Genomic DNA, 24,029 nt, shown 5'->3' with positions numbered 1-24,029 from the left:
CCCCCCCCCCCCCCCACCACCCAACTCTGCCTGTCCTTTTTCTGAAAGTTTGACTTTGGCCTTTTAGAGATTAAACCTATAATGGTTGAAGCGAAAAATACATTGGATGGGATTAATGGCAGATTAGACATCGTAGAAGAAAAAATTACTGAACTTGAAGACATAGTAATGGAAACTATCAAAAATGAAACACGCAGAAGAAAAAAATTGAAAAAAAAATGAAGATAGCATTAGTGAGCTATGGGACAATCTCAGGTGGCTTTACATCCATGTAACTGGAGTCACTGGAAGAAAAAAGACAGGCAGAGTTCAGTGGTGGTGGGGGGGGCACAGAAAAAATATTTAAAGACATAATGGTCACAAAATGCCCAAATTTGATGAAGACGATAAACTCACATAATTCATATATTGAAACCAATGTGATTATATTGGGGATGGGGCCTTTGAGAGGTGTTTAGGCATTGAGGGTAGAGCCCCCATGATGGGATTAGTGCCCACATAAGGAGAGATGTAAGAGGGCTTGCTTCCTCTCTGTGTTCTGTATCCACCATGTGAGGACACCATGAGAATTCAGCCATGTGTGAACCAGGAAGAGGGCCTTCACCAGAACCCAACCATGCTGGCACCCTGGTCTCAGCCTTCCAGACTTCAAAACGATAAGAAATAAATTCTCATTGTTCAAGCCACCCAGTCTATAGTATTCTGTTATAGCAGATTGAACTAAGACATCAGATCCCCACTCCTTGTGCTACATCCTAGAAACCTGAGTTTCTATCCACATGGATGGAATTAAAAGGGGGGAAATTCCACAACTTACAGATATTTCAAAACTTCATGTCATACACCATAAATATGTACAAAAATAAGGTAGAAAAAATACTGGGGCAGACAAGAGGTAGAGATGGGGGTGAGGGATGAGCTCCAGGATATCAGGATATGGTGCTAGAGAGATGGTCAGAGCCAGATTCAAAGGCCTATAAGGAACTTGGATTTAATTCCAGAAGCAATGAGGAGCCATCAGAAGACTTTGAGCAGAATAGGCATCATCTGTTCTGCTTAAATAGTAATCACATTGGCTAATAGGTATTGAGTGTCTATTATGAGTCAAATCCATTTCCACATGCTATATCTGTATCATGTTCTATAATTCACACAAACCCGACCAGGAAGGTTATGTTATCTTCATTTCACTTACAGGGAAGAGGAGACACAGAAAGGTTAAGGGACTTGCCGTGGGTGACAGCACATCACAGGTTCAGAGCCCATGCCCCCTGCAACCACCACTCCAGCTATAGTATGGAGCTGGGGAGGGCAACACTAAAAGCAAGCAACCATCTGAGAGGAGGCATGAGGCCTGAACCAAGGCAGTGGTGTGGGAGTGGAGTAAGGGAACCATTGGAAGGAAAGACAGGATGCAGTCACCAAGTTGTTACTTACATGCTTGAGAGAGGAAAGGATTTGAAACAAAGGCTCTTAGAGGGTGCTGTTCACTGAAATGGGGACCATTAGGAAGGGCAGGAGAAAGTGATGATTTCATCTGGCCGTGCTGGGTTCACATTCGCAGAGTCATCTGGAAAGAGTTGTCTAGGAGGTAAACAGGTAAAGGTCTGCAGCCCAGGGGAAGGGCACAGGTAGGATTAGCATGTCATCTATGTACAGGTGTTAGTAATTGCCATGGGATAGATTAGGCCTCTTAAGAAAAGGTGGATGAGATGATTGGCTCTGGTTAAGGATCCAGCTGGGGAAAGGAGTCAGAATTAGGGCTGGAGCCTCAGGACGTCATCCCTTCTTCCTGATGCCTAATCTCAGAAACAAACTCCTAAGAACAACCTACAACAGGCACCTTGTAACAGTCCACCATGCTCCGAGACTGGATATACACCACACCACAGAAGAAGCAGCAAAGTAAGATGAAAAGTGTCAGGGCTGGGCATGGTGGCTCACACTTGTAATCCCAGCACTTTGGGAAGCCAAGGCAGGTGGATCACCTGAGGTCAGGAGTTCGAGACCAGCCTGGCCAACAGGATGAAACCAGGTCTCTACTAAAAATACAAAAATTATCCAGGCATGATGGCGTGTGCCTGTAACCCCAGCTACTCGGGAGGCTGAGGCAGGAAGCAGGAGAATTGCTTGAACCCGGTAGGCAGAGGTTGCAGTGAGCCAAGACTACGCCATTGCACTCCAGCCTGGGTGACAAGAGAAAAACTCTATCTCAAAATAAATAATTAATAAATAAATAAATAAGAAAAGAAAAGAAAGCAAAGAAAAGAAAAGAAGTCAGACTTCAGAGTCAGACAGACCTGAGCATGAATCACAGCTCCATCATTTACCAGTTGTGTGACCATGAACAGATCATTTAGCTTCCCTAAGTCTTCATTTCCTTAACAACAACAAAATGATGCAGCTGATAATGCCTACCTTGAAGACTATATGTGAGGATTAAATGAGAAAACGTATGGAAAGCACTATGTAGACACATAGTAGATATTCAGTAAGTGACCACGTAGCCATCTTTCCTGCAGTCCCAGCCACTCTCTTCTTCAGAGGACATTTGATGTCATTCTGGCCTTGGCAGAACTCCCATCTAGACTTTCTCCAGCTCCTTCATTTGTGCCGATGGGAAGCAGGAAGGCTACAAACCCCTTGGCAAAGAAGTCATCCTTACAGAATTTAGCATGTTTAGTGGGAAATGTTTTAATCAGACAGTTGTGAGTTCCAAAACAGACTCCAACACTTACTGGGTACTTGATCTCAAGCAAGTCATCCAACCTCTCTGAGCCTCAGTTTCCTCATCTGTAAAGGGGGTGATAACACTACCTCATAGGACTGGCCTAAGGATTGAATGAGATCCCAGATGCAAAACACCTGCCACAGAGTCTGGCATACAGCAGGTGTCCAGTCAATGTTAGTTACTATTACTTTCAGCTTTCTTTTTTTTTTTTTTTCTCTGTCTCTCTCTATGTCGCCAGGCTGGAGTGCAGTGGTGCGATCTCAGCTCACTGCAATCTCTACCTTCCAAGTTCAAGCAATTCTCCTGCCTCAGCCTCCCGAGTAGCTGGGACTACAGGCGCGTGCCACCATGCCCAGCTAATTTTTGTTTTTTTAGTAGAGGCGGGGTTTTACCCTGTCAGCCAGGATGGTCTTGATCTCTTGACCTCATGATCCACCTGCCTCAGCCTCCCAAAGTGCTGGGATTACAGGCATGAGCCGCTGCACCCGGCTACTTTCAGCTTGCTTTCTATTCTTTCTTCACTGAGACAAAGTCAGGAGTTACCTCCCCCTCCTCCTAAATCTGAAAGTCCAAATCACTATAAATCTCCTTCTAATGGAATGATCACAGTCTGCCTCCTGTGACCTTTATTTCTGAGAAAATCCTGCCTTCCCTCTAGACAGGGAGCTGCCTGGGAAGCAGAGACCCACCTCTGCCCTCCCCACAGTGCCAGGTTCAACATGAGGTTCGTAGTAAATGTGCACTGAATCGAGGGATGAATGAATGACTAAATGGATGACATTGCAGTTACATCAGAAGCTGTGAGTGAGAGAAAATTAATTTGCAGATGAAATTATTACATTGTGTACCCAATCTTGCAAAACAATGAGGCACCGCTTGTAGGAGTTTCAAACACTTTTTCAGAAATTTAATTGCCAGTTAATTTTCCTGCAAAACACAATAACCTCTATGCGCTAAAGGAAATAAGACACAGCTCTGAAAACCTCATTAGTCTGTGCCTGAAACCACAGTGGCTTTTTCCAAGTTAAGAACCTGAGAATGTGAGCTGCCATAATTGGCACTGTCTTTGTTCAGATGCAGGATGCCTTTACTCTGATGTCCCCACTCCTCATATCCCACTGAGAGGGCATGGCTCCCACCTGCGACTGCGGAAGTGAGGGTGGGCTGAACTGAGTCATCCTCAATCTCTTTCTCACTGTGTTCTCTTATGATCAGAGCTTAGTCTGTAGAGCTCAGTCTGTGACCAGAATCAAGGCTCTCTCTGTGACCAGGAGGAAGGCTCAGTCCGTGACTGTGATCAGAGCTCAGCCTGTGACCAAAATGAGGGCTCAGTCTGTGACCACGACTACAACACGGTCTGAGGCCAGGATCCAGGCTCAGCCTCCATCCATAGCCACAGCTGTGGTCGCACATGTCACGTGCACACAGCTTCAACTGAAATTAGAAGTGGGCCAACAGGACAGACATAACGTAAACAGCACAGGTTTCTGCTACACCACTCAACAAGTTATTGAATTGAATTCAATAAATATTAGATGAATCCTCAGAGTTCCAAGATGTGGTAGGACGTGGGTAGAAGGGGAAGAATGGGAAGGAGATGTCATCAGCCCTGGTGAGAAAGGGCCCAGAACTCAGGTGTGCCAGAGTTCAATCCTGCCCTGACCCATTTAAGCGACTCTTGGCCAGGAAGCTGGATGTCTCACCTTTAGCTTCACAGTAACCCACATAGAACTCAGAGAGCTCCAGACGGCCTGCCTGGAGATATGTGCCCTCCGGCCAGATGCTGTCAGCTCCAGTAGCCATCACCTGCTTGGGTATCACTGCTAAGTGGGTCAGCATTTGCCAGCCATTCTGCCGATTAATGGTGTGTCAAGTGGCTGTCTCATGGTGGCTGGGGCACTGTGACTCAAGCTTGGGAAACGCTGTAGAACCAGCAGAGAGCTCATCTCGCGGGCAGAGGGGGACTCTGAGAGCGTTAAATCTCAGTTGCTACTGTTTGGGGTGCCCATGAACTCTTCGCAGCAGGATGTCCATTGCTCGGTCTCCCCTCTCTGCTTCCTCCAGTGTCCCCTATGAAGGACACCTTTGAAGTGAGGGATGAGATGTAATGAAGCTAGATACAAAATTAATCAAATATGACACGAGAATTGATGTGGAATGCAATCCCATCAGCAGATGATTCACCTCCTTGGAGTGGAGTTGTTTGCAGCATTTCTGAAGGACTCACACTATGAGCAACATCAAGGATTATTTTTCAGAAAGAGGACTGCAGACACAGAACACAGTTACTAAGGGCCAGGTGCAGTGGCTCACATCTGTAATCCCAGCACTTCGGGAGGCCAAGGTGGGTGGATCACTTGAGGTTAGGAGTTCAAAACCAGGCTGGCCAACGTGGTGAAACCCCATCTTTACTAAAAGTACAAAATAAGCCAGGCTTGGTGGTGCATGCCTGAAATCCCAGCTACTCCAGAGGCGGAGGCAGGAGAATCACTTGAACCCGGGAGGTGGAGGTTGCAGCGAGCTGAGATCGAACCACTGGACTCCAGCCTGGGCAACAGGAGTGAAACTCTTTCTCGAAAAAAAAAAAAAGAAAAGAAAAAAAATCACTCAGGAGGGTGCGTCTAATATTGAAATGCACTGAGATTCTTACATGTTGATTTTTCTTGTTTTGATCTAATTATAAGAAACGTCTAGGCCAGGGACAGTAGCTCACGCCTGTAATCCCAGCACTTTGGGAGGCCAAGGCAGGTGGATCATCTGAAGTTGGAAGTTCGAGACCAGCCTGATCAACATAGAGAAACCCCGTCTCTACTAAAAATACAAAAAATTAGTCAGGCATGGTGGCACATGCCTGTAATCCCAGCTACTCAGGAGGCTGAGGCAGGAGAATCACTTGAACCCAGGAGGTGGTGGTTGCAGTGAGCTGAGATTGCACCACTGCACTCCAGCCTAGGCAACGAAAGCAAAACTCCATCACAAAATAATAATAATAATAATAATAATAATAATAAATAAATAAGAAGAAATGTCTAAAGATGACTTCAAAGAATTTGATTGCTATGTATTAGAGCAGAAGTCATTCATTTATTTGTTCATTCATTCAGCACTAAAACTAAGCACCTACTGTGTGCCTGACCCTGTACTATGCACAGAAGCAAGCCAACCAAAACAGTAATAGTCTGGGTTGGGCATGGTGGCTCATGCCCATAATCCTAGCACTTTGGGAGGCTGAGACGGGTGGATTACCTGAGGTCAAGAGTTCGAGACTAGCCTGACCAACATGGTGAAACTCCTCCACTAAAAATACAAAATTAGTCAGGTGTAGTGGCATGCACCTGTAATCCCAGCTACTCGGGAGGCCGAGGCAGGAGAATTGCTTGAACCCAGGAAGCAGAGGTTGCAGTAAGCCAAGATTATACCACTGCACTCCAGCCTGGGCGAGAGAGTGAGACACCATCTCAAATAATAATAATAATAATAACAGTAGTTGCAATGACAGTAGCAGTTGTTGTTATTGTTGCAGTTGTTAGCTAATATTAACTGAAGATTTACCATGTGCTAGACTTTGGGCTAAGCACTTTGTAAGCGGCGTCTTATTTAAGTCTCACATAACCTATGAAGTAGCCGCTATGAGTGTCCCCATTTTACAGATGAGGAAACTGAGTCACAAAGCAGTGAAGTAACCTTCCCAGAGTCAAGCAAGTAGTAAGTGGTAAAGTTCGTAGCACAGGGCCATTCAGATCTTCTCGCCTTGTGATTTAAATTTTGAACAGAATGACTACAAGTTTCAAATATGCTTTGGAATTTATCCCCCAAGCGTGACTGAACAAGACTTCTTCTGGCACTGCCCTGGTCGTTTTTCATGCCAAGCCTGGATCTTCAGCCTTCCCTTCCATCCTTCAACACCCCCTACCTTCTGTCAGTGCATCCTGCATTGCTTAAGTTAGCCAGAGTGGGCTTCTGTTGCTTACACTCAGAGAAAATTAACCAGGACAGCTGGGCGCGGTGGCTCACTCCTGTAATCCCAGCACTTTGGGAGGCTGAGGTGGGCAGATCACGAAGTCAGGAGATCGAGACCATCCTGGCTAACATGGTGAAACCCCATCTCTATAAAAATACAAAAAATTAGCCAGGCGTGGTGGCGGGCGCCTATAGTCCCAGCTACTCGGGAGGCTGAGGCAGGAGAATGGCATGAACCTGGGAGGAGGAGCTTGCAGTGAGCCGAGATTGTGCCACTGCACTCCAGCCTGGGCAACAGAGCAAGACTCCTCTCAAAAAAAAAGAAAAAGAAAAAGAAAATTAACCAGGACAAGTAGTGAACTCCCCATGATAGGAATATAGGAGAGCAGAAGCTGCGGGAGTATGCGGTGGGCTACAAGGAAGGGATTCACGTGAAATGGTGTATCAGTTACATTCTCCAACGATGGCTGCAAAAATGTCTCTTGTTCCACGTCCTCTTCTAACCTTGCCACTTCCCCACTGAGTGGTGAGATCAGTATCCTCTTCCCTTGAACCTAGAAAGACTTGTGACTGCCTCAGCCAAAGCAGCATGACAGAGGTAACATTATGTAACCTACAATGCTATATCGCAAAGCACCATACCCTCTGCCCTGCCTTTTTGGGATGCTCTCTCTCTCTCTCTCTTTTTTGAGACGGCGTTTTGCTCTTGTTGCCCAGGCTGGAGTACAATGGCGGGATCTTGGCTCACTGCAACCTCCACCTTCTGGGTTCAAGTGATTCTCCTGCCTCAGCCTCCCAAGTAGCTGGGATTACAGGTGAATGCCACCACTCCCAGCTAATTTTTGTATTTTTAGTAGAGATGGCGTTTTACCATGTTGGCCAGGCTGGTCTCAAACTCCTGACTTCAGGTGATACGCCCACCTTGGCCTCCCAAAGTGCTGGGATTACAGGTGTGAGCCACTGACCCTGGCCGGGATGCTTACTCTTAAAACCCCATCGCCATGCTGTGTACCATCCCAAACTAGCCCATGCAGAGCAATCACATGGGGAAGCCAAGTAGAGGCACTCTGTCCATCTGGCTCTGTCTGATGGTCAGCTTTAGATATTATATATCAACCTCCAGATGTAAGTGAAGACATTTCCAAATGAGTCCAGCCCAAAGCTATCAAATGACACCCCCTGCCCAACACCTGCCTTCAAATCTTTCCAGTGGAGGCCCCAGACACTATGGGGCAGAGACACACCATCCCCACTGGGTCCTGTCCAAATTCCTAACCTAAGAATCTGTAAACATAATAAAAATGGCTGCATGACACCGCTCAGTTTTGCAGCAATAGCGACTAGAACTGATGGATGAAGAGACCAGCCCATCCTAGAAACTGTTATCCCAGGAACTTCCCACAGGAACTACTCCCCACACCCACAAATATGCCAAAGCAGGGGTTCTCATTGCTGTTGACTTTTCCACTTTGGGCAGCCTAAGGCTTCAGAGGCCAGAGTCTGGGTGACACTTCAAGCCCAGGATCTGAAAAACTAAGCCCATGTGCTCAGCAGACAACCCATTTGCTGGGACAAAGTTTCAGGTGTCAACTGGGAAAAAGCACCTTCTGGGGAAGTATCTCATTTAGAAACTAGAGGAACAAGAGGTGAATCATAAATCCCTCTGAAGGGTGCATCCTATTTGTTATTCAGGGAAGGATCATTTGTATCTAAGGAACATCAAACAAACCAACAGAGCCTCCCGTTTGGGCCATGGAGAGACAGAGCAGGTAAAATAAACAGGGTATGCAAAAATGATAGCATCAGGAAGTTATCTAGAGAGAAACAAAATGTCCTGAGCCAGCTGAGAATTTCATTAAAGTAAGTCTTCGGTAACGGTAATGCTCTGTTCCTGTCACCACTGCAATCTGGCCATCTCTCTCCTGAAAATGGAATGGTGTTTATGCTGAGGACAAGGACAATCCAGACACTCTCTGTCTCTGTCGTGTATGTGTGTGTGTCCATCCCCAGACCTCTGTCACCGTGCCCTTGTCTGTGAGTTGTGGCTAAGAGGACAGACTCCTGAGTCAGGATACCCGGGTCTAAATCCTATGTGGCCTCGGGAACGTTACCCATCCCCTCTTGAACTCAGTTTTCCCATCTGTTAAAAAGAGAGAGGGAGAAAGAGAGAGAGAGAGAGAAGAGGGAGGAGAAGCAAGCCCTGGCAACGTAGAAAGATCCCATCTCTACAAAAATAAAATTCACAAAACAGCCAGGCATGGTAGCATGCATCAATAGTCCCAGCTACTCAGGAGGCAGAAGTGGGAGGATCACTTGAGCCCAGGAGGTCAAGGCTGCAGTGAGCTGTGATTGCACCACTGCACTACAGCCTGAGCAACAGGGCAAGGTCCTGTCTCAAAATTTAAAAAGAGAGAGAGAGAGAGAATTATAATAATATCTACTTTGTTGGGTTGTTGTGGGATTTAATCTACTATTAGCACAGACCATGACATTCAAGGAATTTCAGTTTTATTGTTTTCTCATTATACTGAGTGATTTTCTGGGCCTGTATGGGTATCTTGGTTGAGGGGTCCCACGTACCTGCGTGTATATATAATTTCTGTTTCTGTGTGACGGCCTTTCCTTCCTTCTCCACACCCAACAATTCCTCTTCTCTGGATGAACAGAGAGTTAGAAACCACCAAAGTGCCATGAAAGAACCAAGAAAAATGTGAGCCCAACTGGTTTGTGGTAAGTCTGGTAAGAAATGCCAGTTTCTATAATTACCAACCTCAAAATTTCAATGATTGAACACGGGGTGGTTTCTTGTTCCTGTCACAACTTGGAACAAGATAAGACATTGTCCCTGAGGGCTCTCCTCCAAGCGGGGACTCGGGGATTTAAGTTCCAGCTGTCTTAGAAAACCACCATTCTGGAAGCCTGGAGGGTTGAGTGGGATGTTTTTAGCTCAATCCTAGAAAAGACTTACATCACTTCTGCCCATACTCCGCTGGTTAGTACTCAATGTGTGATAGACAATAACATTGACTTTGCCACACAGAAATGTCACTTTCTGTTGGTAAAGAAAGGTAGCGCCTATTAGGACTCAGAACCATTGTATTTTCCATGCTGTTACTCCTGGGGTGGGAGGTGTTACTAAAAACTCTGGTCTTCATCCACTTCCTCCTCTCTATCCTGCCCTAGACCAGGACACTATCCGCTCTTTCTAGAACTGCACAATATCTGCCCATTGTTCTCCCTGCCCCGAGGCCATTTCTTTTCCAATGCGGCCGATATCATTTGAATGTTGTGTCCTCTCCACATCTCATGTTGAAAGGTGACCTCCAGTGTTGGAGGTGGGCATGGTGGGTGTTCGGATCATGGGGGCAGATACCTCATGAATGGTTTTGTGCTGTTCTTGCAGTTGTGAGTGAGTTCTCACTCTATGAATTCACATTAGATCTGGTTGTTGAAAAGAGCCCAACACCTCCTCCCTCTCTCTTGCTCCCTCTCTCACCATGTGACACATTGGCTCCCATTCACCTTCCACCATGACTGTAAGCTTCCCCAGGCCCTCACCAGGAGCATTTGACTGTAAGCTTCCCGATGCCCTCACCAGGAGCATTTGCCAGCACTATGCTTCGTGTACAGCCTGCAGACCTGTGAGCCAAATAAACCTCTTTTCTTTATACAATTTTTTTAAGATGGAGTTTTGCTCTCGTTGCCCAAGCTGAAGTGCAATGGCATGATCTCAGCTCACTGCAACCTTTGCCTCCTGGGTTCAAGCGATTCTCCTGCCTCAGTGTCCTGAGTAGCTGGGATTACAGGTGCCCACCAACCCGTCCAGCTAATTTTTTGTATGTTTAGTGGGGTTTCACCATTTCTTTATAAATTACCCAGTCTCAGGTATTCCTGTATAGCAATGCAAAGGGATTATAACACAGCAGCCGAGTCAACTAAAATGGAGATTCGAGCCCTCCCTCTCATATACAATAGTTGACTCTTAGAAGTAGAGTCAAACCTGGCCTAGCACGGTGGCTCACACCTGTAATCCCAGCACTTTGGGAGGCCAAGGCAGGCGGATCATGAGGTCAGGAGATCAAGACCATCCTGGCTAACACAGTGAAACCCCGTCTCTACTAAAAATACAAAAAATTAGCCGGGCATGGTGGTGGGTGCCTGTAGTCCCAGTTACTCAGAAGACTGAGGCAGGAGAATGGCATGAACCCAGGAGGCGGAGCTTGCAGTGAGCTGAGATCGCACCGCTGCACTCCAGCCTGGATGACAGAGCAAGACTCCGTCTCAAAAAAAAAAGAGAAGTGAAGTCAAACCCTTGAGCTTACAAGGCCTTCCCTGCCAACCCTCCTCCTGCTCATCTCTCTCTACTCTTCTCTTTGAACTCTGGGTTCCAATTCGACTTCAACAGTTCCTCAACTTCACTGTATTGTTCTAATCTCTGTGCCACATTTGGTGCCTCTGCCCGAGACACACCTTCCCTTCCCACCCACCTCTGGCTCCTCTAGCTGCATAATTCCTGCCCATTGTTCAAACCTCACCTTGAAATTGGCTCCACAACCCCAAACTGGATTAGGTCTCCACTTCTTCCCTCCCATGGCACTTTATCCTATACCTCATTCCTCTTCATCGTTAAGCTACCTTGGATTCCCACTAAATTCTAAATTCCAAGCTCCAAGAGGACAAGCGATGTGTCTATAGCCCATTCACTGCTGTCTCCCCAGCAGCAATAACAGTGCCTACCACGTAGTGTCTCCCATGTATTTTTGGTACCTAAACCAGGACTTTGCACACAGAAGAGGAAAAAGGAGGAATTGACTCATATTAACGAGTAAAATAAAAAAATTATTTTTCATCTTCATCCACCAACTTCAACAGTACATGAAACCAGTCAGTATGTGAGTCAGAAATGAGCCAGAGGTGATGCTGGGATCCAGATGCAGTTGTGAGTTGTGTGATGGGATCTGTTTCAGGCCCTGGGATTATCAAAGGCATCCCTGCGGAGTCATGGGCTCATTAAGCAGACCCTAGGGAGAGTCACGCATTTTCTTCAGAAATCCCACCCTCTGTGGTAGTTAATTAGTCTTAGCTTAAGGTAATTGGCTTTTCTCCTCAGGGCAATATTATCTGAGACCTAAACCAGCATCAGCTGCCCAGGAGCCAGCAGCTGTCCAAGACTCCAGTGTCTTTCCAGAGGTAGGTGGGGAAGAAGCCAAAAGAGAGTGTTTCTTCAGATCACAGAGGGAAGAGAGATTGGGAATTCACAGGACATTTTCCTGAACATGAAGGGAAAGAAAGTCAAACAAAGCGATAGCTTGGCAACAGATGGTGAGCAAAATCAGTTGGGAAAATCTCTTTTGGGGTTGAAAGGAAAAACTGCAGAGATGCCTCTATTGAGGGTGTCACTGACTCCCACCTGCCTGGGACATCTTTATTTTCTAGCCTAAAATGTTTCATCTGAGGGAAGATCAAATCCAAAGAGCTGTCTCGCACCTTTCATCTGAACCAGCATGAACATGTCTCAGAAGGCACAGAAATAAAAGCTCCATAGAGTCTTAGCTCAGTCACCATTCGGGACCAACCTTAGAAGCAGGGTGCTGGGGATGGGGGTGCTGGTTTCCATCATAGATACTTCAGAGCTGCACCATGAGTTATGACATGGGCAGAAGGTGGTCAGTCTCCTCATGGCAGGCCAGGATTGGGAGGACTATTGCCCAGACACAGATCCACATCACAAAAGTTACCAGAAGACAACCACAAACTGTCTCCATCTATGCAAGGGCTTCCCAAACCTCTGCCAAACATGGGTCACCTAAGCCATATGACATCATGTACTTCTTTATAAGATGCATTGAGAATGGCAAAACATCATTTCTGTGGTATGCATGAGAAAATATCAGACAAACCCAAGTTAAGTGACGATCTACAAAAAAACTGGCCATTTCTCTTCAAACTTACCAAGATCATGAAAGATAAAGATGTAAGAATTGTCACAGTGTGGAGGAAATTAAATAGCTAGGACTACTGCAGTAGTCCATTCTCACATTGTTACAAAGAAATACCTGAGACTGGGTGATTTATAAAGAAAAGAGGTTTCATTGGCTCATGGTTCTGCAGGCTGTACAGGAAGCATGGCTGGTGGGGAGCAGGTCTCAAGAAACTTACAATCATAGTGGAAGGTGAAGCAGAAGCAGGCACGTCATCACATGGCTGGAGGAGGAGGAAGAGAGGAGCAGGAGGTACTGCACAGTTTTAAACAACCAGATCTCATGAGAACTCTATCACAAGAACAGCACCAAAGGGGGAAATCTCTGGTACCACCTAAAATCACATACAACTCTGGGAAAACACTGCTTTTTGAAACCTCATGGTGAGGTTTGAAGACTGTGGGGCTATAGAACAAGAATCAGAACTTCTGCTGCAGTAAAGAGTCATCCTCAAAGTAATATCCCTGTTGTGGGGAGACAGCAGTTGTCATATAGTGAAGGTGAGAGTGTAAATTGGTTCAACATTTTGAACATACTCTTTGACCCAGTAATTTTTCCTTCCAGGTACTTGTCCTACAATATAATTACGAGTCATTACAATGTTGTTGTACAGGTTGAGCATCCCAAATCCAAAATCATCATTTAATGCTTCAAAATTCAAAACTTTTTGAGTACCAACATGACACTCAAAGGTAAATGCTCATTGAAATATTTCAGATTTCAGATTTCTGGATTTGGGATGCTCAACTAGTAAGTGTATAATGCAAATATGCCAAAATCCAAAAAAAAATCTGAACTCCAAAACATTTCTGGTCCCAAGCACCAGATAAGGGATATTCAACCTATAATAGGAAAAGACAGAAGCAACCTAACCATCCATCAGTAAGGAACATCCTATAAGATGGAATATTATACAGCCATTAAAATTGAGAGACATGTACATGTACCAATACAGAGCAATTTCCAACACACATTATGTGAAGAAAGCAAGGTGCACAATATTGTATATATATTCCTACACAGTTTAGAAAAAAGTAAACATATATATTGTATCAGTTAGCAATTGCTACATGACAAACATCCCCAAAACTCAATGACATGCAACAAGAAGTATTATTTTCAGGCTCAAAGGTGTGCCATCAGTTGGGACAGTTTTCTTTTTCTTCTACTCTCCCATAGATAGGCTGGAGTGGCTCCAATCCACAACTCTCATTCTTCTGGGACCAGCTAGCTAGCTAGGGCTTGTTCCTCTCATGGTCATGGCAGAAGCACAGATTTCTACTGTGCTATAAGGATGTACTGTATTCTTGAAAATTATGCTGAGAGAGTACATTTTAAGTGTTCTTACCATAAAAAATGGTAAGGATGTGAAGTAATGCATATGTTAAATAACTCAATTTAGTCATTCCACAAGTATAGTGAAATATACTATATTTCAAATCTTTGTTCGTGTCACACCTGTTCATATCCCATTAGCCAGAGTAAGTCATGGCCAAGTCCAACACCAATGGGGCCAGGAAGCATATTCCTGGGAGGATGAGAAGGAAAGTGGACATTTGCTGAATGAATGTTTCTAAAAGTCCTAAAAATCATCCGTAAGTGAGATAGATAGATGGATGTATAAATACTTCAGATGTCACTCTTTGCGCATATATATTGGACATATGGAAAGTCTCTAAGGAAGTGCACACAAGGAGTTAATAATGGGTTATATCTAGAGAGATGAAGTGGGAGACAGGTGGGAAGGGATCTTTCATCATCTTTTTGCGACATCTGAATTTTGGTATAATTTGCATTTATCGTGTTTTGCAAAAGAAAATCAAACACCACCTTCTTACCCACAAGGCATTTCCATATCGATTCTTTTCTTTGACATTCACACTGGAGTGAGGCACGAGGCAGGCAGAAGAAGGAGCTGACCCCACTTTGTGGATGAGAAGAAAACCAAGATCCAGCCAGGGAAGGCAACTTGCCCTAGACCAGACAGCTAAAACAGGGCCAGTCCAGGGCTTGGACCCAGATCTGTCTTACACTGCAGACCCAAAGCATCGCACAGCACCGTGCAGCTTGCTGTGTGGGCCACTGGCCAGGGCAGGGCCTTCCCTGTGGACTGCCATAGGGGTAAAATCCCTCAGGCTCAATGTACACCATAAGGGAGAGACTAAATGTGGACAGCCCTCAGAGATTACTTTGTCCAACCAGGTAATTTTTTTTTTTTTTTTTTTTTTTTTTTTTTTTTTTTTTTTTTTTTTTTTTTTTTGAGAGAGGGTCTCACTCTGTTGCCCAGGCTGGAGTACAGTGGTGTGACCTCAGCTCACTGCAACCTCCGCCTCCTGCATTGAAGTGATCCTTCTGCCTCAGCTTCCCTAGGAGCTGGAACCACAGGTGCCCACCACCAAACCTGGCTAATCGTTGTATTTTTTAGTAGAGACGAATTTCACCATGTTGGCCAGGCTGGTCTTGAACTCCTGACCTCAGGTGATCCGCCCGTCTTGGCCTCCCAAAGTACTGGGATTACAGGCAACCAGGTCATTTTACAGATAGGCAAAGAAAGGCCAGAATCACAAGCATGGCCCTTCCTCTCCCTGAATGTCCATCTCCCTATTCACTCAGATAAGACCTTAACACCCACCTGAGAGGGTTGTTTGGGGGGATGAAAGAAGACCACGTATAAGAAAGCACTTTGCAGCCCAGGGAGCAAGAAGCACGATTTCAGGAACTTGCTCGCCCCGCATTCATTCCCCAGAGGAGAACCAGGAGGCAGCACCTTCTCCCTTTCTCTGGCTCAGGAATATGTAAACTGACCAACGCTAGAGTAGCTGGGTTCTCAGAGAGACAAAGCAACTGCTTTCAAGAAAAGCCAAAGGGCTTTGAGCCACTCATGACTCAGAGAGCAGATTGCTCTGCAATCGTGCATGTTAGTTTTGTACAGCAAATATGTTAGAGAACTGTTCTGCAGCGGATTTCATGCCTGAGCTGGGATTGGGTTTATGTGAGCTCCTTTGCAGTTCAACACATGAATCGCTCCCTTACAAAAGCTCTGTCCCTGCGGGAAGGGCCTAGGTGGCTGCAGCACTAAAAACCTCCTCCTCCCTCTCCCACCCCAGATGGGTTTTCCTTGTGAGTCTCCTTCCCTACGGTGTCCTAGGAGGACAGCATCCCCTTTTGTCTGAGTGCCCTCCTCTCCCTTTGTCATATCAGGCCCCACACTTGCTCAGAAGGCAGCAAAGAAGCGGGTGGGAGGAAACAAACCAAGGCACCAGATGCTAGTAAAGTAAGTGGGGCCTGTAGAGTCCCACTTAAGCCATTTTCCACTTTGCAACAAATGGAAATTTCTGCGAGCCGCACTGAAAGCTCCTACAATGACTAATGTCGCCAAGCGAGCTCTAGGAACGAATAGATGCTAATTATTTTGTGGAAGGCAAGACAAGTGGAGAATTTAAACAGAGGGTCCAACTAAGCAGATGGTGGGAAGTCTGAAGGCCCAGAAGGGCAGGCCTGCCCTGACCCCTGATTGCTTAGCTCAGGGGCCAGCTTGAAGTCCCTGGGTCGGCCACGGTACCCCTCTGCACAGCTCCCCATCTGGCCTCCCAGCACTGGGCCCCCACTGGCTTTGCAGCTGGCCAAAGCTGGGCTTCTGGAGCTTCCTTCATAATGCGGGAAGGCCGGGAGGCTGGCGTGAAGGTGAGCAACACCCAGCAGCTCCTCAAGGAACTCCATAACTGACATCCCAGGGCTTTGGGAATAAGGTGTTTAATGCCACTTTTAAGGCCAGCCAGGAAGAAGGGGCACAGACCAGAGGTGTGTTTTCTCTTCCAAGATACACTGAAAAGGGCTTAAAACCAGAGAAGGAGTGGGCTCGGCATTCCACCTTCCTCAGCCCAACCTGACCACAAGGATCGTGGCCGAGGCCTAGGTTCTCCCTCCCAGGAGTTATCCTCCCAGGCTAGGAGGTTGTAATCCGGCCACTTTCCAGCCCAGCCCACTGAACAACTGAACATGGCTAGCTTATTCCTCTGGGGCCTCACCCCAGGCCATTGTCTTCCTGGAATGCTCACCCTTAACCCTCTAATCATCTCTTACTGGGCCTTCAGGATTCCAGGGCCACCTCCTCCCGACCCCCTCCTTGAGCCCCTCCCCTCCAGGCTGGGATCACCCAGTCCCCTGCGCTTGGCCTGAACTGCACTCGCTGCCCTGAAGTGTAAAGTGACTTTGAGTCCCTGGAGGACAGGGCCTGGCCTGGAGTCAGCATTTGAGAAACTACCTCCCTGGAGGTGAGCTGGCACCTGGAGAACAAGGTCAGAGCCAGCCTCCCTCCAGATGGGAGCTAGCACCACCCCACACCCCACAGAGATAGTGACAGTTCATTAAGAAGACGCAGGAGGTGGCAGGGAGCAGGGATGCTCTCAACTTCCCACTCCCTGTCGTCTACTCAAGAGGCTTGTCCCAAAGCAGTTGCAGAAGCAACAGATGAGAGTGCTGCAGGGGCAAACGAACTGCAAAAATCCCCAACAACATGGAACCCACCCATCCTGCCCCCCGCAGGAGAGTTAGGGAAGGACAGCCAAAGGCAGAGCCAGACCAGAGCCATGTCCCCCGATTCTAGTGCCAGGCCCTCTTGCCCACTCACAGACAAACTGACAATATTAATGGCAGAGGCACTCGCTTTAGGGCTCACTGTGTGCTTTACATGGATTAACTCATCTAATCCTCTCATATATATGGCAGTATATATATGCAGAATGTCATGACTGTTACAAAGACAGGTTGAGGCCAGATGGACCACCCCCCTACCACCCCATATTCATATTTGTAACCCAAATGATACATATGAGGTCACAGCATCAATCCTCTCAACACCTCAAGAGGCTAGGAACTATCGCCATGAGTTCGTTATAAATAAAGAAACTGAGGCACAGAAGGGTTAGCTCATTTATCCAGGGTCACACAGCTCATAAGTAGCAGAGCTGGGATTTGAACTGTGGCTGCAGAGCCCACATGACTAAACACGCATTCTTCCGTCCACTCCCTGACATGGAACAATGCCAGTGTACTCAACTGATGCTTTGGGAGTCCTTACCCAACAGGGCCTTCCTCGATCCAGAAGAGGATGCCCAAGAGAGGAAGTCAACTTTCTGGGGAAAGGACTCACTCAGATGTGTTTTCTGAATAGCACCCACTCAGTCATCTCTGTGGAGTACATGTACTGATATATATCTCATATATATATTACATAGATAGATATATAAGCCATATCCATTATTTGTCATCACTAATCTATTGCCTGGTTCATTTCAAATGATTAAAGCATCCTGGATTTTCCCCGCAAGTTGTGATACCTGGTGCAGAGAAAGCCCAGTGGACACTTGAAGGAAGAAGACCTGAATTCTGGTACTAACTCTGCTTATCTCATTAGCTGTGTGACCCTGGACAGCATCGTGAACCTCTCTGAGCCTGTGACTGATTACTCAGCAGTGTATGGAGATATAATACCTTCCCTCCTATAGCACCATGCTAGGCACCAAAAACTGGGAGATGAGCAGAGCGTAGGCCCCATGCTGCTCCAAGGCTAGCAGCCAAGGGAGACAGGACAAAAGCCATCACAGTGTCTGGCCAAAGTGAGGACACAAAGATTGGAGTGCTCAGACTGCATCAGAGAAGACCAGGAAAAGACATCATGTAGCTGGAGAACCCTGAGTGGAGACTTGGAAGACAAGTTGGAGGTCTCCAGAGTGGAAGGGCTTGCAGGCAGGTAGGGCAGCCTAAGCAAGGCAGGCGTGAGACAAATGTGCATGGAGAAGGGGGAGTGGTTCTCAGGGGAGCTCTGGATATGAGGGGGTGGGATGAGGGATGGCAAGTGAGACAAGGGCTGCAAACAGGAGAGCTAGAAAGGCCCTTGGAGGACATCCACCCAGGGGCTGCAAACTCACATGACTCCAGGGCTTAGGAAAGTGATAGCAGTAAGTGAACTGGGCCAGGTGTGAGAGAGTAGGAAGGGGTGGGGTGCGTGGCAATTAGAAGGTAGGACCTGCCTAAAGGTACCCAATTTTTGACCTCCGTGAAACATGTCTGCAAGATGAATTTGAGCTTATAAACTCCTGCTCCATTCTGATCTTTTCACTATGCAGAATGTCATGACTGTTACAAAGACAGGTTGAGGCCAGCTGGACCATCCCCCTACTATCCCATATTCATATTTGCAACCCAAATGATACATATGAAGTCACAGCATCAAACCCCAAGACTGTTTCCCCTAGTTCCCTCCCTCTGTCTTCCTCTCTCAGTCTCAATTTCCACTGGGATCCTGGTCTCCAGCACAACACCCTGTTCTTCCCACACTTTCTGCTATTGCCACTGAGCCAAGTCTGCTGCCCACTTCTCCACTGCCCCAGGTGCAGATCCCCCAGGATGCTCCCCTGTTCTTGCTTCATTATCGCCACTGCAGAGTGGCTACAGACACGCTCCCTCACCACTAACTTCATACACCTAGATGGGTTCTTCCAAAGGTTGCTTGGGCCCTTGGGAGTTATAGCTCTCTTTTTGACAATAGCATCTTCCCAGAGTAAACACAAGTTGCCATGGTGATTGGGTCAACAGGTAGGGAGGGAGGACTTTCAAGCAGCAGCCATTATGTTGTTTCTCAGAACAAGCCCTTCTCTGACTCCCAGGCCCCCTTGCTGAGCATTGTTTGCTCTGCTCCCTTTGTCCTGGGTGCCTTGCCATTTACATGGATAGAAGGAGTTGGGGCCCCAACCCAGGCTTGCTAAGCTCATCCATAAATGCCTGTGTGCCCATTGTCTTAGTCTGTTTTCTGTTGCTATTGCTATAACAGAATACCACAGACTGGGTGATTTATTTTTCTCAAAAAGAAGTTTATTTAGCTCTCGGTTCTGGAGGCTGGGAAGTCCAGATGCATGGCACCAGCATCTTGTAGGGACCTTCATGCTTTGTCATAATAAGGCTAAAGTTATCACATGGCAAGAGGGCAAGAGCGTGCCAGCTCAGGTCTCCATTCCTTTTTTCTTTTTTTTTTTTTTTGAGACGGAGTCTCGCTCTGTCGCCCAGGCTGGAGTGCAGTGGCCGGATCTCAGCTCACTGCAAGCTCCGCCTCCCGGGTTCACGCCATTCTCCTGCCTCAGCCTCCCGAGCAGCTGGGACTACAGGCGCCCGCCACCTCGCCCAGCTACTTTTTTGTATTTTTTAGTAGAGACGGGGTTTCACTGTGTTAGCCAGGATGGTCTCGATCCCCTGACCTCGTGATCTGCCTGTCTCGGCCTCCCAAAGTGCTGGGATTACAGGCTTGAGCCACCACACCCGGCCCATTCCTTTTCTTATAAAGCCTCCAGTCCCATCCCGGGGGCTTCACTCTAACTCCCTTATCTAATCCTAATTACCTCCCAAAGCTCCCATTCCTAATCAGCATATGAATTTGGGGATTAAGTTTCCAACACATGAAATCTGGGGCACATATTCAAATCACAGCACCAGTCAAGGACAGTCTGCAGGCCCCTAGAGATCAATGGAGGTAAACATATGTGAGAGAGAGAGGTTGTCACCTCCACCCATTAGAGATACCCAAATCTCAGCTCCAGCCCAGATAAAACGTCTGCTATGTGTGTGCAATCCTAAACACACACACACACACACACACACACATGTATAAAAAATTGAGGAAGGTGTTTAAAAATCACCCAAGTCACCTCCTTCGAGAGGGAAAACACTATACATATTTTCCATGGTTTTTTTCTTGCCCGTCTTTCTAAGATTATGTGGAGAAAGAGAAATAAACGTATAGATTTAACGGTTGAAAAGTATGTATATGCAGTTGTATAGTCGACTTTTTTGTTTGACATTATATCATAAGCATTTTCTTACTTCATTAGAATTCTTTACATCATTTTTGAATGATTCATAATAATTTACCAAATGGATATACTACACTCTAACATTGTCTTAATGGTGGGATATTAAGATTAGATCTAATTTAATGCTGCAACAAACATTATTGTATCTATCTCTGATTATTTTCCTAGGCTGTATTTCTAGAAATGGAATTCCTAAGATAAAGAGTATACATATTTTAAAGCTTTGATAATGCTTGCCAAATGCTCCCTAAAAAATTATTCTTCTATCACCTCCATTTGAAAACTCCTGTCTTAGAACATCCTGTATACTATGCTGTTTAAAAAATTAAATATATGTCTATGTATACACACATGAAATTGCAAGACTTCCATTTGCAATTAACATAAATTCAGAAACACTGATTTTATGTGCAATTTATATTAAAAGGATGTTCTTCACCTGGCCCTGGCCTTTAGGACGACAGATTTCACGTTTGAAGTACTGGTCAGCCCTGGATGGCAGTCCCTGCCAGTAATGAGTTGGGGAACCCATAGCCTTTACACCCACCTGTTCTCTCTAACTTCTCCATGGCTGGCCGTGTCACTGGGAGGTGGATAAACGGCTCTGTTGGCTGCCCTTGTTCCCAGAACCCACTTCCTAGCAATACAAGGGGCCCATTTGTCATTCTGCCACACAGCTCAGCTCTGCCAGACATCTCATTCTGCCTCCCCTGCCAAGGACATGGTTCAGAAGGCCTGACTCAAATCTCAGGCTTTATGGAGCACTGGACAGAGCACCTGAGTCAGTACCAGGAGGTCCAGGGTCTAACTCGCTGTATGACCTTGGACCAGCTATTGAGTCTCTCTGGGCCGGAGGGTCTTCAGCTGGACTCTACCATCTCCAATGCACCCCACCCCCATCTCTCTGGGTTCCAGATGAGAAAATGGCCACTTTGGTCCGACTGATGGCCAGAGCCTGGCCACCTAAATGGCCACCCCCTAAAGCCATCAATGAACAGAGCCAAAATAATATTCCAGGTCATGTCGAGGTAGGCAGTACCGCATGGAGTTAGAGCAGAGACTGGAGACACTGGAAACAATCAAGGAAGCTCCAAGACCATTCTCTATGTCCTGGCAGGATAAAGCCAGGTCTGGAGGAAAGTCAGCATGTAGAAGAGTGCAGCAAAAAAGGAAAGAGCTAGAAGGCAGAGGCAGCTCCCAGCGCTGCCATGACCCGCTGGGCTCTGAGCTCCAGCCTGCGGTGGCTGACAGTGGCTTCCTGCTGCCATGTGAAAGGCACATCTCCATCAGCTGCAGGTGAGAAAAAACCCAGCCTGCTGTCTTTTCCATGGAAACTTGTGTTGCCAGATGTTCAATTCCTGTGAAATATATCCTGAGAAAAAGTAGGGAAAAGGTTCAGAGGATGGGAAGGGAGGTCCACAGATTTAAGAAATAGGAACAGTTGGTTTCAGACTCCAGGAAGGAGAAAAGGGGCTTTTGCTCTCTGTCTTTTCCCCTGTGTCCCTGAGTTTAAATGAAAGCAGCTGATGGATCAGCAGCCCCTCTTTAAAAGGAAGCAAACAAGGTGCTTTCACGTTGTGCGTGGGTGTGTCTCCACCATCTTGACACCAAGTGAAAAATGCAATTCTATTTGTTTCATTGCTTTTACATCTGACTAGGCATTTTATTTTGTTCTAGAAAATTGCCACTTGCAAGAGCCTCGGGTGTCAATGGAGTTCCTGGAAATGAGGGATAAGATTGAGCACAGAAGACTCAAAAATTAACCAGGCTCTCCTCAGAGGGATCTGTGTCTTGGCGAGGAGGAAAATCACCCCAGTGCTGCCTGGGATTCCAGACCCAGGGCTGGCCAGTGGGACCCGAGGCTGCAAATCCTACCCACACTGCAGAAGATGAGGAGCAAGGGGCCTGGGTTTCTAGTCACCATGCTATCCAAGAGCTGCTCTGTAGACGTTTCAGGCCATTAGTACAAAAATAAATAAATAATGCAGAAGTCCCCAGTAGCTGGATGTTGGTGGAATGTTAAATATATTCGTGCTAACCTCAGGAGTTCAGCCGTGCTCAAACTGTGACCCTCACGCAGCTCCCAAGGAGAGAATATTGTGCCTCGCTGCCCAAAGAGGATGCACCCAGGACTTCTCGGCAAGGAAACCCCACCCCCTCTTCTGAGGCTGCCTCAGTCTCTTGCCTTGCCTGGCGCCCCTATGAATATTTTACCATATGGGTTGGGCAATTGTTCGGAGGCTTTGTGAGTGTTGAGGGCAGGGGCAGCTGGAGAGGAGGAGAGGGAAGGGGCTCCTATTGTTGTAGACTCCGGGATGTTGACCTGCACAGCTGCTAAATCCTGCCTTTGTGCTAATCCTCCAGGGCCCCTCTTCCTTCCTTTCTTGCAGCTATTCCTTTCCCCCATCCCACTTGGGGGGTGTCCACCCCCTTCCCTTTTCCCCCAGGAGGTGATACCCCTCCCTGAAGGAATAATCCAATCTCAGCCCCCATCACTCTCAGCTGGTGTCTTGCCAATTTTGCAGCCTCAGAGCTTGAAGGTTAGCGGCAGCGAATTCTCCCTGGAGGAAGCAGAGAGGCCTCATTCACCTGAGTGCTTCTTCAGCTCACCATGTCCCCGGCTGTGGTTGCACATCTCCAGGGATGGATCACATGGCCCCTAAAGGTAGCCCTGCCCAGAGAAGCTGGTGAGAAAATATATTCATTAAACCCCCAAATGTTTCCTGCTGCCAGGCACTGTGCTGGGAGCTAAGGGTACAGCAGTGAGTAAGGCAAGGATTGTTTCTGGTACCATTAGAAGTAGACATTAAATAATTATATGAAAAAAGTATGACTGTGGTAACCGCTACAGAGAATAGGATACTATGAGGCTATGTAAGGAGGAGGACTAGACTCACTTAGAAGATCTGGAAAGGTTCCTCTAAGGAAATGATACTTAAGTTGAAAATTGAAGGGTTGGCAGAGATTGGCCAGGAGGAAGATAGAAGATTGTCCTGGGCAGAAAAAAACTGCATGTGCAAAGGCCCTGAGGCTAGAGGCAGGGGACATTGTGCATACAAGAAATTTCAAAGGATGACAGATGGAGTCCAGTGAGCAAGGGACCAAGGGGTGCAAGATAAGCCTGTTATAACCCGCCCAGGGGGTTCACCTTGCCTGCTGCCTGGACAGAGCCAATTCATCAAGACAGGGGAACTGCAATAAAGAGTAATTCACGCAGAGCCGGCTGTGCAGGAGACTAGAGTTCTATTATTACTCAAATCAGTCTCCTGAGCATTCAGGGAGCAGAGTTTTTAAGGATAAGTTGGTGGGTGGGGAGAAGGAAGTGAGCCAGGAGTGTTGATTGGTCAGAGGTGAAATCATAGGGCGTTGGAGCTGTCTTCTTGTGCTCAGTCAGTTCCCGGGTGGGGGCCACAAGATCAGATGAGCCAGTTTATTGATCTGGGTGGGGCCAGCTGATCCATCAAGGGCAGGGTCTGCAAAATATCTCAAGCA

At 46.8% G+C, this 24,029-nt stretch overlaps 1 long non-coding RNA gene and 1 pseudogene across 1 annotated transcript; one reads left to right on the top strand and one right to left on the bottom strand.

The window, feature by feature from the left end:
- The window catches only part of LOC108514279 (protein NipSnap homolog 1 pseudogene), an 11,874-nt pseudogene extending 7,340 nt beyond the window's left edge, over positions 1-4,534 (bottom strand).
- Positions 4,535-12,914: 8,380 nt separating this feature from the next.
- On the top strand, positions 12,915-22,487 carry LOC108514325 (uncharacterized). The gene is made up of 4 exons (XR_001881188.1): positions 12,915-13,172; positions 17,981-18,424; positions 21,655-21,833; positions 22,215-22,487. It is a non-coding gene; the product is annotated as an uncharacterized LOC108514325 (long non-coding RNA).
- The last annotated feature ends 1,542 nt before the right edge of the window (positions 22,488-24,029 follow it).

This window comes from Rhinopithecus bieti, unplaced genomic scaffold (assembly GCF_001698545.2).
Source record: "Rhinopithecus bieti isolate Rb0 unplaced genomic scaffold, ASM169854v2 scaffold_32008, whole genome shotgun sequence".
In the NCBI taxonomy this organism is placed as follows: Eukaryota; Metazoa; Chordata; class Mammalia; order Primates; family Cercopithecidae; genus Rhinopithecus; species Rhinopithecus bieti.
Note: the sequence above shows the minus strand (reverse complement) of the source record. Positions and strands in the feature narration are given on the sequence as shown.